General features: G+C 36.9%; 1 long non-coding RNA gene across 1 annotated transcript in view; it reads right to left on the reverse strand.

Moving 5' to 3' along the window:
* LOC102062219 (uncharacterized) overlaps window positions 1-7,229 on the reverse strand; it is a 55,332-nt gene extending 48,103 nt beyond the window's left edge. Inside the window, exon 1 of the long non-coding RNA XR_003382689.2 lies at window positions 4,215-7,229. This is a non-coding gene — a long non-coding RNA (uncharacterized LOC102062219). The remainder of the gene's footprint in view (window positions 1-4,214) is intronic.
* Between the last annotated feature and the right edge of the window lie 4,672 nt (window positions 7,230-11,901).

Genomic DNA, 11,901 nt, shown 5'->3' on the forward strand with positions numbered 1-11,901 from the left:
GCTGAGATGGAGGTGGATTTTAATAAGACAGGACAGGCTCAGCCAGGATGTCTCTGTTCTGTGCTCTCAGTGCACAATGTTCCAAGGAGCTTATCAGCACAGCACTGTGCAAACTGGGCTGGAGCCTTTCTGAGCTTAATGGACCCAATTGCATGATAGAAGAGCAGAGGTCTAAATACCTTTTCAGAGTCTGGCTGAGAATAGTCAGGTATATTAGAAGCTCCTGGCCATACCAGAAAACAGATATAGATAAAATTCCCTTGTGACATCCCTATCCCTCTGTTTCTTGTGATCTTACCTGTGAAGTATCCAGCAGAGATATTAGTGAGTTTTACTAATTTAAACTAAATAAAGTCGTCCCTGAATATCTATCTTCAAACTTAGAAAATTAAACTTTATGCTTCTAGTATTCACTCCTTATATTCATTGGTGCAACTGAAAGCACTGTTCAGCAGAGAGAAGTGACTCTGCAGTGGTTGCTCACCTGAACTATGTCATGAAAACTGTCCATAAAAGTAAAATGGACACGGTACCAAACCAGGATTATTTTTAGGTAGTAATATTTGAGCAGAAAAGTCACAATATGCTAACTAAACTACTTAATTACTTCCTATTTTATTCTTTTACAGACAATCCGAAACTACCAAAGAGTATGATAGAATTCATCTTGAATAAATGTAAGGTGTGATTAATTTGGATATATTTTCATTATAAAAAGTGTCTTTACAACATCATTAACGTTTCATTTCTCCCACAGGCTCTGTAAAGGCTGAACAAGAGTGGAGAACATACCACTGGCTGTAAAAATTCAACACTTCTCACTTAGCAGCAGGAGAAATGGATGTGATTTATATGAAAACAATAACTGCATTATAAATTATTTTATGTGGTATATTCTGGGGTTTAGGCATAGAAATCTGCAAAAGAAGCAGTTCAGAAAACAGTAATTTGAGGCTTTGTCAAGTAGTTTTGCACTAGATTGTTTGAATCAATTACATTTGCTATTCTAAGATCATACTTCACCTTTTCATTTCATAGTAAGTTCCCTGTCTGACTAGTTCCCTGATTGATGTGTGGGTTTATTATCATAATGGAGTGAATAGGATATAGCCATGTTGTTACTGGGGAAGACATACCAGAATAAATAAAAGGAAAACCAAATTTTAAGATACATGAAACAATATCAGGAAGTACAATCCCATTTAAAACTTTGGTTTCTTGAGAAAATAGATTTTCCTTAAAAATCAGAATTAACTGAAATCAAATCATATGCAAAAAAACCCAAACCAAAATAAAACCCTATCAAAATTTATAATCTGAGGCAAGGATGAAACCTCCTGATTCTTCTACAGGGAATTCTTTATCATATTTTTGTAGAAAAGAAGAAGCCAGGAAAAAGCCCCAAAATCCCAACTTCTAGAAAATGAAAATGAAACTTTCATATGAAGATATTCATCATGACCCAGATGTGGATGAAGAGAGGTGGCTTGAGGAAAATTTGCATTTCTCCAGTGTTCATTGAGGAACTCTGAGAGTTCTCAGGAGAATAAAGAACAAACAGAAAGAAAAGGTCCTGAAGAAGTCCTGAGGACTTGCCACAGCACATTCTCCTTGCACCTTTCATATCTCCTAATTTCTCCTAGAGGTTTTGTGAGGTAGCATTACTCAATACTGCCTACTCCTGACACCAGGGACTGACTGCTAGAGCTGTTTCGCAGTGCCTATATGTTTAAAAAAATGTAAATACATTCAGTAATTTAGTGCAATGTAAATCCACCTGCCACATTCACAAATTGTTTATCAGTCTTACACTTCCGGAAAAGTCTAGGACCCTTGTTGTAAGCTCTAAACAGACACAAGCCACATTCTCAGTATAATCCATGAAGATAGCTTGCTTACTCAAAGTAGAGCTAATTTCATTCCAACTACTCTGGATGGCTGTGTCCCTTTGACAGCAGAGACATCAGACATCTTTGCTCATGAGGCAGGCTTGTCAGGTCTTTGCTGACTGGCTGACTGCTACTGTACCCACTCTGTTAGATTGGGTTCTGTTAATATTTGTCAAAGCCTTGAGAATATCTATAGAGAATTCAGTCAAATACTGCATTTGTTTCACTTTGAAGTTACAGCTTTAGTGATGGGTTCATTCTAAACAAACTTCAGACAGCTGGGGAAGTTTCTTAGTTCACCCATCATCAAAAAAGAGAAAGGCACATTTTTCTTCCTGAATCTGATTTGAACTAATGCTACCTTTTTTTTTTTAATCAGTATTTTCATTCTTGTGTATGTTTTGACTACAGATATATATCTGTTTTTCTTTGAACTGAAAATTTTATTGTCCAACAATTTTGCTTTTACTAATATACTTTAAGATTTTTTTTCCCAAATATTATTCTTCAAAGCTCCAATAGATGTCACTATCAAAATATAAAAGAGAGCTGGTTGCATAATGCAGTCAAAGAGAAACAGCAGGGAAGCCTCACTCGCTGGACTGCTTCAAATCCCAGCATGAGAGCACAACTCATTAAGCTAGACATCGAAGTGAGCAGCTGCCAGCCATAGACTGCATGTCTTTTCATTCTTTAAACCCTCACCATTAGATCAAAAATATCTAATAGTTTCACTGAACATGAAAGTAACACTGAACCTACTGGGTGTTTGGGCTAATAAGCAGTTTCCTGTTAGGTTTTTTCCTCTCTGCCCATCCAACTTCAAAAAAATGACCTATCTTTTCTTTAGCCCACTTTGCACATTACTGTGCTGTGTTTTACAAATGCTCCTTTTTCCTGTTAGTCGGAATCACATCTGGAGTAAGTCTGCTGTGAAGCTTTACTACTGCTTTTGGAATGACATGTCAAAACATGACAGCACTGCTTGAAACAGATAAGTAAAGCTTATAAGTAAAAATATTTCAGAGCTATTTGCCCATACTACAGAAATCTAAGCTTTTTTACTGACCATGAAAATACTTCGTTCTTTTATCTAACCCTTAAGTCTTTAGGAAAAAACCCCACATGCTTTCTGTATGAATATTGGAATCTTTCATTGTTCTGAACAATCTCTTTTTTATACTGCTTGAAAGAGGAGGTAAACTCTATACCTCTACAATATGATGTGGAGAGGAGTCTACTAGCTCTCCTGCCTTGGAAAACTAGCTACTTTAAAATTAAAACAAATTATTTCTTTATTTTTAAATAAATAAAAAACATATAGCCCCTGATTCTTAGGAACACACCTGGGAACGGGAGGCTTTCCACATTCAAAAAACCTTGCGGCTTTTTCTATAAATCTCTGCAAGCTTGTATGGTGAATGTCATTTTGAACAAGTAGTATTTTCACTGGTGCAAGTTTGTCAAGTTTGTCCTTGCATCAGGACCCATCCCCAAACTAAATTGTACCACAAGATGTCAGCACAAACAATTCCCATATTGGTGGCTCCACATGACTTGCTTGTGAACCTTGTTCCAGTTTGAAACTATTTTGAGCAACAAATATGCCCAAAAAGTTTCTAGTCTATTTACAAGCAAATAGTTTAAGGATGAAAGAGAATAATTGAATAATTTGTTGCAGGATGGCCTGTCCAGCCTAGATCCCCACTGTTTATGTAGGAAGTCTTCTTCCTTTGTCTAGAACGCCTGACCTGTGCATTAATTCAAAGACACAGACACCTGAACAGTTCTGCTAAAGAGAAGTGTGTGGCAACAGTCTAGAGGACCTTTGTGCTAGAATGCAAATATCTTTGTGAAAAAATTATGCCTGAAGCTACATAATTTACAATATGCTACTGCAGTTACCTTTTAAAACATGTTTTAAAACAATTTGGCTGAGCCACAGTTTAATGAGCTTAGGATGTGAGGGAATTCAATGAAACAAAAAGAAAAAAACAATGAAACACAAAGGTCAGCACAGCTACTCAATTTATGTCAGCCAAAGACTGGGCTCTTTTCAGTGAAACACTGTAGGAATATCAACAAGCTACTGATTCTCTCTCATCTTCCTATTTTCATATTTTTTTATTTCCAGACCAGCTTTGATTTGGGATATGGGAACCTCCATAAGGTATAAACATTAGGGCACGCTGGAGACCACCACACATGAGCAAACACTACAGGTTGCAAGGTTTCTTCCCACCAGAAATGACATGACCTGAGTACATGTAATTTAAAATTAGCTCTTAGGCAACACAGCAAGTGCCTTTTCCATTTGCTTTTTACCTGCTGTTTCTTGTGAGGAGGAGTTATTCTTTCATCTCTTATTAATCTTCTCTGGTGTGCTACTGACAGCAGGAAATTTATCTGTGATACTCTCTTCATGTTAGACTCAGTTCATTAGAGAAAAGTAGACTCCAGGTACTCACACATGGTGTCTAAGCAGTTTACTTGAGTGACCACCTCCAGAGATTCTGTAAAATGGGAAGACAGAAAGCAGGCTTAAACTGTACAGCATCCCTCTTGAACATTAAAACAATCTTGCATAGGTATTGCATCCACAGGAAATGGACCAGGGTCCTCAGCATAGCTGGCTTGCCCCATTGTGCCTTCCCTGTAAGGGGTGTAAGAAAGGCACTGAGACCTTTCAAGGAATGCAGGTGAAGCAAAGCCAAAATCAGCATTCTCCAATAGCAATTGCTATAGCGCAGAAAATCATTAATGGGATTTTAACAATCAGATTTTCACCAACACCTGGAATACAGGATTTTACCCAGCCTATAATGGTGAAGGGCCTTGAGGGGAGGCTGGATGAGGAGCAGCTGAGGTCACTTGGTCTCTTCAGCCTGGAGGAGAATGAGGGGAGACCTCATTGCAGTTACAGCTTCCTGTGAGGGGAAGAGGAGGGGCAGACACTGATCTCTTCTCTCTGGTGACCAATGACATGGACCCAAGGGAATGGCCTGATGTTTTGTCAGGGAAGGTTTAGTCTGAATATAAGATAAAGTTTCTTCACCCAGAGGGTGGCTGGGCACTGGAACAGGCTCCGCAGGGAAGCAGTCCCAGCACCAGCCTGACAGAAGCATTTGGACAATATCCTTGGGCAAATGGTATGACTTTGCAGGGCCAGGAACTGTCTCTGATGATCCCTGTGGATCCCTTCCAACTGAGCATACTCTGTGAGTCTGTGATTCCATATTTGCTATAGAGGTAAAGAAAATAATATCAAGCTCACAATGATCATAGCCATGAAAGGCTGAAAATTTTAGCACAATTTTTAATGCATAGTTTAAAAAATTAACATATCTTCTCCAGACAAGCAAATAAGAAATAGAAAACATGAAAGGAAAATATTTTTCAATACAATTTTAGCTCTCTTATCCTAAGAAGCTGTTTCGTAGTTGAACCACACAGCCATGTAGTATTATTATTTTGCACCTTTTTAACCTCACCATCTGCTGAATATGTAGTCAGTAAAAACATGGAGGTTATGACTGCAGGTACCCAGAAATTACTGCAGTTACTAGAGATCAGTTACCTTCTGGTAAACACAAATCTTCATCTACATATCCCATTCTGTCAGAATTCAGACATAAATCTCTACATCTTAGAAACCAAATGTATATCTGCTAACCAGACAAGCTCAAGGACTCAGCAGTATTAATTCTGTTTCCTTGAGATCTCCTCAACAGGAAAATGGACCTTATAGTTGAATATTTTCCACAGAGTATATTTAGACTACATAACTACATTTTCCATAAGTTCCAGAATATCTTCCAGAAAAAACAAAAACATCCCAGTGCACATTTTTGGCAAATTTGACTGAGCTCAGACTGTGCAACTGAACTAAAAAGCTGAATTGCTTTTACATATATTAATAGCATATTGATTAATATTTCATTACTCTTTTTAACACTTATCAGTCATCACTACTGTTTCCCTCTAAAATCTTACAAGAAGACGTCTCTGATAATTTCTTCAGCATACTTACAAAAATGAACTTCATAGCTGCTACTCTGTGTTACACTGCCTACAACTTTATTGTTTGTAAAATACTATCTAGAGTAAATATCACCTGAACTTTTGTTTATTCTGAAAATTCAAAAGGAAGAATTTTTTTAAAATAATGGACTTCAGCATCCACTAAGAAAAAGTAGTTTCTGATGGTGATTCACAATCATTGTATACAATCCAGTATATTCATCATTCTAGAAGAAAAAATTACAGTATGAAATGTGCTAAATTACCCTCTTTAGTGGATGTATTTATCACAGCTACAAGGTCTAGTGGTCTATCTTGGTTAATTTCCTTATCTTGCATGTAAGTGCAATAGAATCTGATAGGACCATAACGACTTGTATGGTGAATATATGTCAAGTCTTCAAATGCACTAGCATACCATTTCATCCTCTTTATTCAAAGAGAAATTCCTAAACTGGAATAGCCCAAAGAAAGCATAATAACAGCAACCATCATCACAAATAGGCCACAGGAACTCTTTGTGGACTGCCTTCTCTGTCATATCTGTTCTTATTAAATATCTATCTTGCATGACAGTGACTTTGACCTGTTCACTTCTGTGCCTGATGGGCCTGTAATCATGATAGGCTTGTAACTGTCCCTGTGCCAGGTCACACTCTCCCCCAGCAGAGACTGCAATAACCTGTGCTCCTTTCTTGCTCTGCAAGTTTTGCTGCTCCAGTCCATCTGTGCTTCCCTGCCTGGAAATGCTGAGGAAAGGAGACTTGTCATCTCACCTTGCTGAGAGGTATCTGTGCCTGACACAGTAAAATGCCCATCTCTGCCAATGCTCAGATATCGCTCAGCCAGCTCAGAGATGAGCTGTTTTGCATGTAGCATCATAAAAGCTGGTTGATTCCTTGGGAAAAATACCACAGGTTTCCATAAAGAGGTGTAAGGAGGAAGCCATTAGTAGAATACAGCAAGTTTTCATGATCCTATAATACCTAGCACTATGTAGCCAAATTCTAACTCTACCCCTGGGCTTTCTTGCAAGGAGAAAACCTGGGGAAAATAATACTGAAGAATAATTCTTCCCCTGTAGCACAAATCATTGATAATTGTTCTTCATTAATAAGGCCATTTACACACATACTACAGTCCAATTATCAGGCAAAATTAATCATAATAAACTATAGGCATGAGACACATAGATTTTCTCATGAATAATAGGAACATTGTTAGCAAAGAAAAAATTTATTCAGGTATATACCTTATTATTGGCCATTAAATCAGGAAGACATTACTTTTCTCTTACAGATATATTTCAGACAAAATAATTAATATATAAAATAAAAATAAAGGTGATCTGACCTTCAATGACAGACTTTGTTCTCAGAAACTCAGAAACTTGCCTTTAATTTCTTCCAGCAATCCCTGACCATCAGACTTTCCTCTGTTAGACACCACTGTGAAATCTAGTTTATGGTCATGGATAGAAAACTGGGAATACTTGAGGTTTTACAAAAATAAGTACATTGTTACATACCTACACTGCTGCAGTATGTAACACTTTACCTTCCTTCAAAGTATTTTTTTTTTTTGCACTGTGATTAAAAGAAGAGCAAAATAAAATCTTTGCTTTCAGAATGATTAAAGGTAGTGAGTCAGCCATGAGTCATGAGCGGAGAGAAGGTAAAGCGCCGTTAGATCTGAAATCACAAATGCTGCTACGTGAGGCAAAAGAGTAATGCCATTATCTTCAAATAACAGCCTCATGACCTCAATGCAGACAGACAGCAGCAAAAGACATGATCACACTCAGAAAGTTAATAACCTATTCTTTGATCTAAAAAATTGTAGTTCAATTGTCTTACCGTATTTTTCTTTCCTGGCAAACATCTATAATTGTAATTTATGTGCTGATAAGTACTTGCATTCAAGATTTGTGGAAAAAACCTAAGTAGCAGAAAATGCCACAAATTTCATAGTGTTTAAAATGTTCCACTATTTTCTTTATTAATTTAATCTCTTTTTAATCAAACATTGTTATTACTGGGCTGTATCTGCCACATTAAAATCAGCAGGTTAGAAAATGATCCACAAGAACTGCAGTGGTATATCCTGGAGCAAAGAGACAGTGACAGCTAAAGCATGGTGCTGAGAGGACAAAACGTAACTACAAGGAATTAATAACAAGGTAGCAGGAGAGTGAGTAGAAACTGGAGAAAGGACAGAGCCATATTACTGGAATTTAAATAGAAAATGAATCATTAGAGGAAACTAGACAAATACATGTGAAATAAATATAACAGTAACAATGTATGAGCAGTGTATTGGATTTTTTTGAATATTAAGATATCAGACTGATAGGAGCAGTAAAGAAAGTAGGCACCTTTAGGTAACTATTTGCTCTCATCAAATAGAAAATAATAATTAAAAAAGTAAAATAAAATAAAACCAATAAAGTAAAATATTTATGGATATAGAATATAACACTATGTACCTCCACACATAACAAACCTAAGGCAAGAAAGGAGAGGATATTTTACAAGATGAATAAACACTAGAGCAAGAAAGAGAAAAATGGTGAGAAAGAATAAAGGAGGAAGCAGTAAAAATATATCAAGGGGTGGGGTGGAGAGAATTCATTTTGTATCACTTTTCTGTGCCAAACCATAAACACAAGGACACTCCGCAGTTCATTCTTACTCAATGTTTCCACATTTTTCTGCTGTTTTCCATAGGTGGGGCAAAAAAGACAAAGAACGGAGCCAAGCTTTCCATTGGCCTTGATACTAACATGGAAGTGCTCCTCCAGCATGGGAGATATCTTATTTTTGTTTTATGTTGTGGTTTGCACCTCAATTTCAAATATGGCATTTTAACACTTGTTTTCTCTATAGAAAGAGAAAACCCTGGAAGTCCACAGTACATCTCTTGTTTGCTTTGCCCCATCTGCTGGGGCGGGAAGGCAGCAGGGCATACAGTGGTGAGGTCTGCGTGTGCTGGGAGTTACTGAGGGTCAGGGCCCCTCAGAGAGCTGGCTTGTGGTCTGCTTTGTTTGAATTCCAAACTGAATTGCTGGTCACACACCAGCAGGGAACCAGGAAACCCAGCAGAACTCTACCTCATAGGCATTGTATATGCCTGTGCTGGAAACAGAGGTTTTACGGAAAGAGGGTAGACCAAGAATATTTTTTTCCCATTCAGCACTAGCAATCCCATGCTTAAAAACTATGAGTCAAGCCTCATGTAATCATTGGGGTTTTTTAAAAGGGAAATCTTTTAAAATATTACTGATTAAAATCTTTTTTGCCTTTTAGATTTTAAACTTTTTATAGATCCTGTTTTCAGCAGGCAAAAATATTTCTTTATTCACAACATTTCAGAGGCTGGAGTTTTAAGAAAAACTTCAAGTAAAGGCATCATAGTTTACATAATAGGCAATGCTTTGAGTATTCTCTGAGAGTTACTATTCTACTTGATGAACTACATTGCTAAGATTTTGCTTTTTTTGCCACAAATTAAACTGCAAATAAGAAAAACCCAAACAACTCTTACCTTTAGTGACATGCAGTTTAGCAGTTTCTTATCAGACTGCATAAATTCCTGAAAGCTCACAGACATTTGGCTGTAAAAAAGCTTTAAAATATCTGATCAACTACCCCCTTTAGGTAATGGTTCAAGCAATGATGTCCTTAGTCCTGCAAATCTGACAGAAAACTGAAGACAACAAAGACAAGAGAAAGTGCCCTGAGTCCTTTATATCTGGTGTAGGTTACAGCTTTAACTGTCAGCATTTATCCAAAAAGTCCTCTGGTTTTATTACACCAGAAAGGATACGATGTTAGCCACTCTCAGAAAAAAGCAATTGTGCAACTCTGTTACTTATAATCAATGCAGCTCACCAAAGCTTGAATTGTAGTAAATATTACATCATTCTTGTTTTCATACAGGGAATGCTCTGCCCTGATCCTGAGGTCAGCAGCAAGCTTTTTGGTGACTTGAATGGTGCAGGGTCAGGTCTCAAGCGACACAGTATTCAGCTGCTTACTTCTGGGTTTTCAGTAACTTGATATTGCTGTGTACATAGTCCAGGAAAGGCCATGTGTAGGGATGTGACTGTACAACAGCTGGTAGGAGCAGGGAATTGCTTTTTAACAGTCTTGATGAAAAAAAGTTCTGTTTATCCACATTCTTCTCCTAAGGTGTATCACTGGGGAGTTTAATAACAAACAAGAACAAAAGGAAGCCTTATGCAATAGTGAAAATTGCAAACATTATTTATGAAGTTTCATGCTTGGACATGTGAGGCTAGCCTATTAGTCAAGAATATTTTTCTTTCTAGAGACCTGAAAGAGTGGTTTACCAAAAGAAAGATAGTTACTTACACAATATTTGTTAGTTCTACAAAATATTTTGTCCTCACGCTACTGTCCTCCCTGTAAGTGAAATTATTCATCTTATTTCACTTGATCTCATATGATTGTTCAAACCACACAACGTAGTCAGATTATGAAGAAATAAGTTATGGAATATTAAAAAACCGAGGGGAGAAGGCTGGCTTAACAAAATATCATGGTAGCAATGACAATTGTTTGCAGTTTGCATTAAATTAATTGAATTAACTGCATAATATATATTAATTGCACATAATTCAACTCAGTTGCCAATTGGTCTCCAAAGTCTCCTGACTCCTGACTCCCACCCAGACACCTTTGGGATAATTATTTCACTCTTTGCAGTGGATATAAAGACATCATGAACTAGATCCAGTAGTGATGTTAGGTGCCTAAAATATGATATCATTTATATTTTAAAAAATTTGTGACAAGCAAGTTGACAGGGATGTAGTTACTTACCACATAGCCACTGAAAGAATGGTGCAAAGGTTTCTAAGAGCCTGTCCCTGGAACTCTCTTCTCCAAGAATGGCAAATCCTACCTTCCAGTCTGTAGCCAAAGGATTGCTTATACATACCTGGCTGATGTTATTGTGAAGCACAGGAGTCCTGGACACCCATCACGAGTCTGTTCAAGCCTTCAGTTGAAGGAGCTGTTCTCAGACCCTACTCATCAGTATGCAATGGAAGGATGCTGCTCCTCTCCTGCACCTTCCTTTCAAAAAACCTGTACACAATGGCAAATCCCTGGAAGCAGGAAATTTGGATCTAAAAACCCTTGGAAAAGTGGAAATTTTTTTGGACTCTTCTTTAATGACTAAGTTGTCCTCATCAGACACATGCTATACTTGCTCTTGAAATCACATTCCTTTCCTCTTGTAAATACATGACATTCATTAGAACAGCTTTAAAAATAATTTAATTTTACTTAATTCCTGATTGTTGCCCCTCCAAAACTGCCAGTTTTCAAAAGCATAAAATGTTAGATTTTTTCCCTCTTCCTGTCTCTTTGAAGGATTTATTTCAATAAAGAAGCTTTCAATATGATTCTTTGTTATATTAAACTGACCATATCACCATGACAAATTTGGAAAATATAGGTGTAATAACTCACAGGGCCACAAAAGAACTTGGTAATTTTCTTGTACTTCTGGAATCAGATTCTGTTATTTTTTTAAATTATATATTAAATAATCTATCATTAAGGTTCCTTGCAATCCAAACATTTTGATGATTCTATTTTAAAATTAAGATGATACTATCAATAGACAGAATGACAATTTTATATAAATAACATTCTGAAAATTTATTAGAAACATCCCTTTCCATGGACAGTGGCATCTGTTACAGCTAGAGAGTGAAAATATGAGTTAATTCAAAATAGGTTTTCTAAATCTGAGATGTCTGTTACACTGCCATGAAAATGAAATGGGTAAAAAATGAAATGGGCAAAAAAGCTTAGCACAAACTTAAACACATTTTTAAATCCAGGTATTATTACTAGTTTGAAGCATCTAAGACTCCATTTTTTAGCTACTTGACTTTAAGCACTTCTAAAAGGCTTGGAGCCAAAAAAAAATTTGGATGACTGTGAGGAAAGAAAAACAA

The sequence above is a fragment of the Zonotrichia albicollis genome, chromosome 1 (genome assembly GCF_047830755.1).
Source record: "Zonotrichia albicollis isolate bZonAlb1 chromosome 1, bZonAlb1.hap1, whole genome shotgun sequence".
NCBI lineage: Eukaryota > Metazoa > Chordata > Aves > Passeriformes > Passerellidae > Zonotrichia > Zonotrichia albicollis.